The sequence below is a fragment of the Microcaecilia unicolor genome, chromosome 5 (genome assembly GCF_901765095.1).
Source record: "Microcaecilia unicolor chromosome 5, aMicUni1.1, whole genome shotgun sequence".
NCBI classification, from domain to species: Eukaryota; Metazoa; Chordata; class Amphibia; order Gymnophiona; family Siphonopidae; genus Microcaecilia; species Microcaecilia unicolor.
Window position 1 is genome coordinate 49,412,448 of NC_044035.1, and position 6,649 is coordinate 49,419,096.

Here is a 6,649-nt window from a genome sequence, read left to right on the forward strand (position 1 = left end):
CGGAGATTGGGTGGCAGAGCTGGTGGTGGGAGGAGGGGCTAGTGGGAGGTGGGGCTAGTGCTAGGCAGACTTCTACAGTCTGTACCCTGAAAATGGCAGATACAAATCAATGTCAGGTATACACAAAAAGTAGCACATATGAGTTTATCTTGTTGGGCAGACTGGATGGACCGTGCAGGTCTTTTTCTGCCGTCATCTACTATGTTACTATGTAAGCCAATTAGTGCCAGTAGCTTGGACCTTTTCCACTAATGCAGTGGCACAGGGGCAGTCATGTAGTCTATAGTGGTGCTCGTTGATTTAACACTGCTGATGTTCTCCCATTGTTTAAAATAGACAGAAATAATAATATAAGTATTCAGTTATATATATTATGTTCAGTAGCATAGCCAGACCTAGTATTTTCGGTGGGCTCAGAGTTAACTTGTATGGACCCTTCAATGCTCCTGCCCCTCCACCTCTGGTAGATATATAAAATATTTTTTTTACCTTCCTCCCCCTCCTCAAACCCCCACCCATGGACTGTCAACTTCTCCTGTCTCTGAACCCCCTCCCTGCTGTACCTCAGAGGCAGCTGTAGTAACTCATTTTCACTGCCTACGCCAGCCCGTAGGCTTCTCCTTTCCACCCCTGCCCTTGCTGACTCCCTATTTCCTTAATGGTGGAATGCAGCAGAGGGAAGCCTGCCAGGTTGGCAAAGGCAGTGAAAATGATTCACTGCAGCTGCTTCTGAGGTACACCAGGGAGGAGGTTCAGAGACGGGGGCAGATACTGGGCTGCCAGAGGAGGAGGGAGAACAAGGGGAGAGTGGTGCCACCGCTGGATGGGCCTGTGCCCACCCATAGCTACACCACTGAATTCATGTTTTGTTGTTTATACTCGGAGAGTTTCTTTCACTGATTTTTTTTCTCCTCTTGGGAATTTTTTGATTTTTAAAATATATTTCATTAGCATTCTTCATAGTTGTAGAAAGAAAAAAAAGAATGTATCATAATGGAAAGTTGTGAAAAATTTATAATCTGGCCAAGACTAACATTTTGATAACATTAAGTTGGCCTAATGAGGAAACAGCAATATCCTTCCAATTAGTTAGTTTGTCCCAAATCTTATTTAGTAAACTGGTATAATTCAATATAAATAAGCAGAATAAATCATCAAGTATGGTGGGAGCATTAACTTTACTGAAAATTGACGGACAAATAGATAAACCTGACTTTTGGAAGTTACTGTATAGCCAGATGCTATATTCTTGAATCAAGTCCATTAGATAAGTATGAAGTAGTAGGTTCTGAATATATTAGAGTGTCATCAGCATTTAAGGAGATCTCACTAGGGGTCCCTTTAGTGTTTAAAGGGCGCATTAAGTCATTAGCACGGCCTAAAACGCTAGTGACACCCAGAAAAATATAATGGGCGACTCTAAAGGTTTAGCACATGATTATTTTTAGCACGTGCTAAAAACGCTAACACGCCTTTGTAAAGGACTCCTAAGGGCCCTGTTTAGCACACGCTAAATGCTAGAAACACTCAATATCCTATGGGTGTCTTTGAATTTAGTGCATGCGGTTAGCATGCGCTAAAAAACGCTAGCATGCACTTAGCGCTGCTTAGTAAACCAGGCCCTAAATGGGTGATCTGAGTAGTGATTGATTTCTAAATTAGGAAGATTTCTAGAGTTTAACCATTAATTTCTTAGAACTGACGGTACAATGGAGGTATGTAACTGCTTATAGAATTGTGCTAGACAATCCGCCATCTGTTAATGTTCTGAATTCATCTCTTTAAGACCTATTTTTTGTTTTTATTTCCAAACTAGTAGTTTGTTGGCCTTATTTTAATGTTCATGAAAGATACGTTTAGAAGATTTAGAACTTTAACAGTGTTTAGGTTATTCGAGTGGTCTTGGAGGACTGGAGAAGGTCAAATGTGATCTTCTCCACAAAAGTGGAAGAAGTTGGGAACTACAGGCCGGTAAATCTGACTTCTGTGGTAGTAAATTAATGGAAAGGCTTTTAAAACAGAGAATAATAACCTTTTTGGAACCTAATGGATTACAGGACCCAGGGCAACATGGTTTTACTTGAGGCCGGTCTTGTCAGACAATCTGATTAATTTCTTGACTGGGTGACCAGATAGTTGGATCGAGGGAGAGCGTTAGATGTGGTGTATTTAGATTGTTAGCAAATCCTTTGACACAGCTCCATATAGATGACTAATAAATACACCGAGTGCCCTATGTATGGGCCCTATGAAGACCCATCTCTTTGAGAAAATTTACGGAAAGAACCAAAACACATAAAAGCCTACCTCACTGTTTCAGTAAATGCATCCAATCAGCCACTTCTGATTCTCATCCCCGTATCTCACCAGCATTCATACCTTTACTCACAAAAAATGTATACCAAATGTTTCCCGTGTTATTATATATTGCCCCTTTTTGTTTCAGTTATTTCCTTCCAATGTTTCAGTGCTCCTTTCCATTATTATATTCCTTAACGATACTTTGACGTTGTCTCGCATAACTCATCACAATGTAATCCATAACCAGTTGTAACAAATTGTATTTCCATAATTCATAATGTATTGTAATCCACACTGAGCCGCAAAAGGTGGGGAAAAGTGTGGGATCAAAATGCAATAAATAAATGAAATAGTGACCTGAACTGGGTTAGGAACTGGTTGAGTAAAGAGAGCAGAGGGTAGTAGTAAATGGAGCTCATTCTGAGGAAAAGGATGTTACCACTGGTGTGCAGCAAGGTTTGGTTCTTGGGCCTGAATCTCTTTAAACATTTTGTAGTGATATTACTGAAGGGCTGTCTGGTAAGGTTTGCATCTTTGCAGACAATACCAAAATCTGCACTAGGGTAGACACCCCTAATAGTGTGGATAACATGAGGAAGGACCTAGTGAAGCTTGAGGAATGGTCTGAATTTGGCAGCTAAGATTTAATGCTATAATATGCAGGGTCATACATTTGGGCTGCAAAAACCCAAGGAAACGGTACAGTTCAGGGAATGAAGAACTTTTGTGCACAAAAGAGGAGCGGAACTTGGGTGTTATCATTTGTGATGATTTTAAAGTGGCCAAAAAGGTAGAAAAGGCGATGGCAAAAGCTAAAAGAATGCTTGGGTGCATAGGGAGAGGAATGGCCAGTAGAAAAAAAGGAGCTGATGATGCCCCTGTATAAGACTCTGGTGAGACTTATTTACAATATTGTGTACAATTCTGAATACCGCACCTTCAAAAAGATATAAATAGGATGGAGTTGGTCAGTGGTCTTTGTCATAAAGCGTATGGGGACAGACTTAAAGATCTCAACATGTATACTTTGGAAGAAAGGCAGGAGAGAGGCGATATGATAGAGATGTTTAAATACTTATGCAGCCTAAAGGCACAGGAGGCAAGTCTCTTTCAACTGAAAGGAAGTTCTGGTACGAGGGAGCATAGGATGAAGGTGAAAGGGGAGAGGCTCAGTAGTAACCTGAGGAAATACTTTGTCATGGAAAGGGTGGCAAATTCATGGAATGGCCTCCCTGTGGACGTGGTAGAGACAAAAACAGTATCTGAATTCAAGAAAGCTTGGGACAAATACATAGGATCTCTAAGGGAGTGAAAAGGAGAGTAAATGGCATGGTTGGGCACAGGGGCGCTTTTCTCACCTGCATACCATATGGTCTGTCAAACATTCTCCCCCCCCCCCCCCCCCACATACCTTTTAAATAGCAGATTTTCACCAACAACAGGCAGCAACTAATACACACTACTGATGTTGGCTCCATACCCTTCCCTCCAATGCAACTTCCTGTTTCCGCCTAGGCAAGAATACATCAGAGCGAAGGCTATGGGGCCAGTGCGAGCAGTATGCATCAGTCACTGCTCACTTCAGGTGAAGATCTGCTATTTACAAGGTATGCAGGAGGGACAGTTGTTGGGAGTTTTCGGCTGGTGGGGCTTGGGGATCCCTGCTAGCCACATTATAGCTATGCTGGTACTGGGTGGGCCTGAGCCCAAAGTGGGTGGGCCTGGGCCCACCCAAGCCCACCCTTGGCTACGCCACTGGTTGGGCAGATTGGATAGGCCGTATGGTCTTTTCCTGCCTTCATTTTTCTATGTTTTCTTAGGAGTGGGCAATTAATGCAATAATAATGCTATTAACATATTAATATTCTTATGCGTTAATAGCATTTTAACACCAGCTGATTTTTTAAATGCAGACCCACTCCCTGCCCCCTGCATTTACCTCAACAGTTCGGGCTCCAGATTTTCTCCCTCACTGCCTCAAAGTCCTTTTTCTTTCCCTGCAAGGCCGGGCTCTGTAGATACTTGAGCCATGTCGTGCAGGAAGTTGAGGAAGTCTCGTTGTTCAAGACTTCTCCAACTTCCTGCAAGACGTGGCTCAAGTATCTGCAGAGCCCGGACAAGCAGAGGGAAGAAAAAGGACTTTGAGGCAGCAAGGAACAGTGCTTTTTTTGTGCCGGTACGCAACGGTACGGCGTACCGGCACCTTTTTTTGCCCCCCCCCCCCCCCCCCCCGCGACACTCCGGGCGAGTCCTGCACTTAGTTTTTTTTTTTTTTAAGACTCAGAACGCGCGAACGATGCAGCCGGCAGCTATTGAAAGAGGAGGCTGTCTGGGCTGGCGTCTGCGTCGGAGCTTCCCTCCACCTCTGCAGAGTCCCGCGAACCAGGAAGTTGTACAACGAAGGCGGGAGTGGGACTCGCAGAGGGTGAGGGAAGCTCCGGACGCAGACGCAGCCCAGACAGCCTCTTTCAATCGCTGCCGGCTGCATCGTTCACACGTTCTGAGTCTTAAAATAAAAAACTAAGTGTAGGACTCGCCCGGAGTGTCGCGGGGGGGGGGTGGCGGATTGGGGAGAGAGGGAAAGAGGGAAACCAACAGGGGGAAGAGGGAAACCAACAGAGGGAAGGATTGGGGAAGAGAGAGAAAGAGGGAAACCAACAGAGGGAAGGATTGGGGAGAGAGGGAAAGAGGGAAACCAACAGAGGGAAGGATTGGGGAGAGAGAGGGAAAACCAACAGAGGGAAGGATTGGGGAGAGAGAGAGAGAGGGAAACCAACAGAGGGAAGGATGGGGGAGAGAGGGAAACCAACAGAGGGAAGGATTGGGGAAAGAGGGAAACCAACAGAGGGAAGGATTGGGGAGAGAGAGAAAGAGGGAAACCAACAGAGGGAAGGATTGGGGAGAGAGGGAAACCAACAGAGGAAGGATTGGGGAGAGAGGGAAACCAACAGAGGAAGGATTGGGGAAAGAGGGAAACCAACAGAGGAAAGGATGGGGAGAGAGAGGGAAAAGAAGGAAGGATTGGGGAGAGAGGGGAAAAAAGATGGAAGGATGGGGAGAGAGAGGGAAAACACAGATGGAAGGATTGGGGAGAGAGGGAAAAAACAGATGGAAGGATGGGGAGAGAGAGGGAAAACAGATGGAAGGATGGGGAGAGAGAGAGGGAAAACGGAAGGATGGGGAGAGAAAGAGGGAAGACGCTGGATGGAAGAATGCAGAAAGAAATAGGGGAGACACTGGAAGGATGGGGAGAGAAAGCAGAGCTGCTGGATGGGAAAAGGGGAATAGAGAAAGACTGGAGAATAAGAGGAAGGGGCAAGGGGAGAACAAGGGTGAGGAAAAGATGAAAAGCCACAGGTAGATGAAGGAATTAAAGAATGGATAGTAAGAATGAATTAAATCTGGACAGAGAGAGAGCCTGAAAAATATTGAAGAAAGCAAAGAAAAGGAGACAAAAATGACAAATGGCACAGAAGAGTTAAGCGAAAACAAAGGAAAGCAGAATCACAGACTGGGACCAATATGGAAAGAAAAACAGTCACCAGACAACAAAGGTAGAAAAAAATCATTTTATTTTCATTTTAGTGTTTGTAATATGTCCAATTTGAGAATTTACATTGGCTGTCTTATTTTGAACTGGGTATACTGGAGCTGTAAGAGCTTACAGAGATTATTTATCATGAAAAAAAATCACGTTATTTTTTTCTCCTATAGTACTATAATATTTTCAATGATGTCTGTTTATATGCGCCATGGCTGGTATAGGGGGTGTGGTTAATGTAGGTGTGGCTATCATAGGGGTGGAGCCATATGTGGTGACCCCGCCCATAATGAGTACCGGCACCTTTTTTTCTACAAAAAAAGCACTGGCAAGGAAGAAGCAAAAATCCAGAGCCCGAGCCCTGCTGTTAAGGTAAACGTGAGGAGGGGTGGGTCTGGGTTTAAAAATCAGGAGCATGAGAGAAAACTGGGTGAAGGCTGGGAGGGGGACATGAGAGAAACTGGGTAAAGGCTGCGGAAGGGGGAATAAGAAAATCTGGGTGAAGGTTTGTGAAGGGGGCATTAGAGAACTTGGGTGGAGGCTAGGGAGGGGGGCATGAGAGAATCTGGGTGAAAGATAGGGAGGAGGACATGAGAGAAAAGTTTTGTTCAATAGGAGAGAGCCAATAGGAAAGGGCGAATGAAATGCCCAAAATGCATGCCATGATTAAATATGATTAATCGTGCAATCAAAATTTTTTAAGCACACAATTGATCGTGATTAAAAATTTAATCATTGCTCACCCTAGTTTTTATGTTTCTATTTGACCCCCTCACTTGTAAATGCTATTTTAAGATTAATTCATCT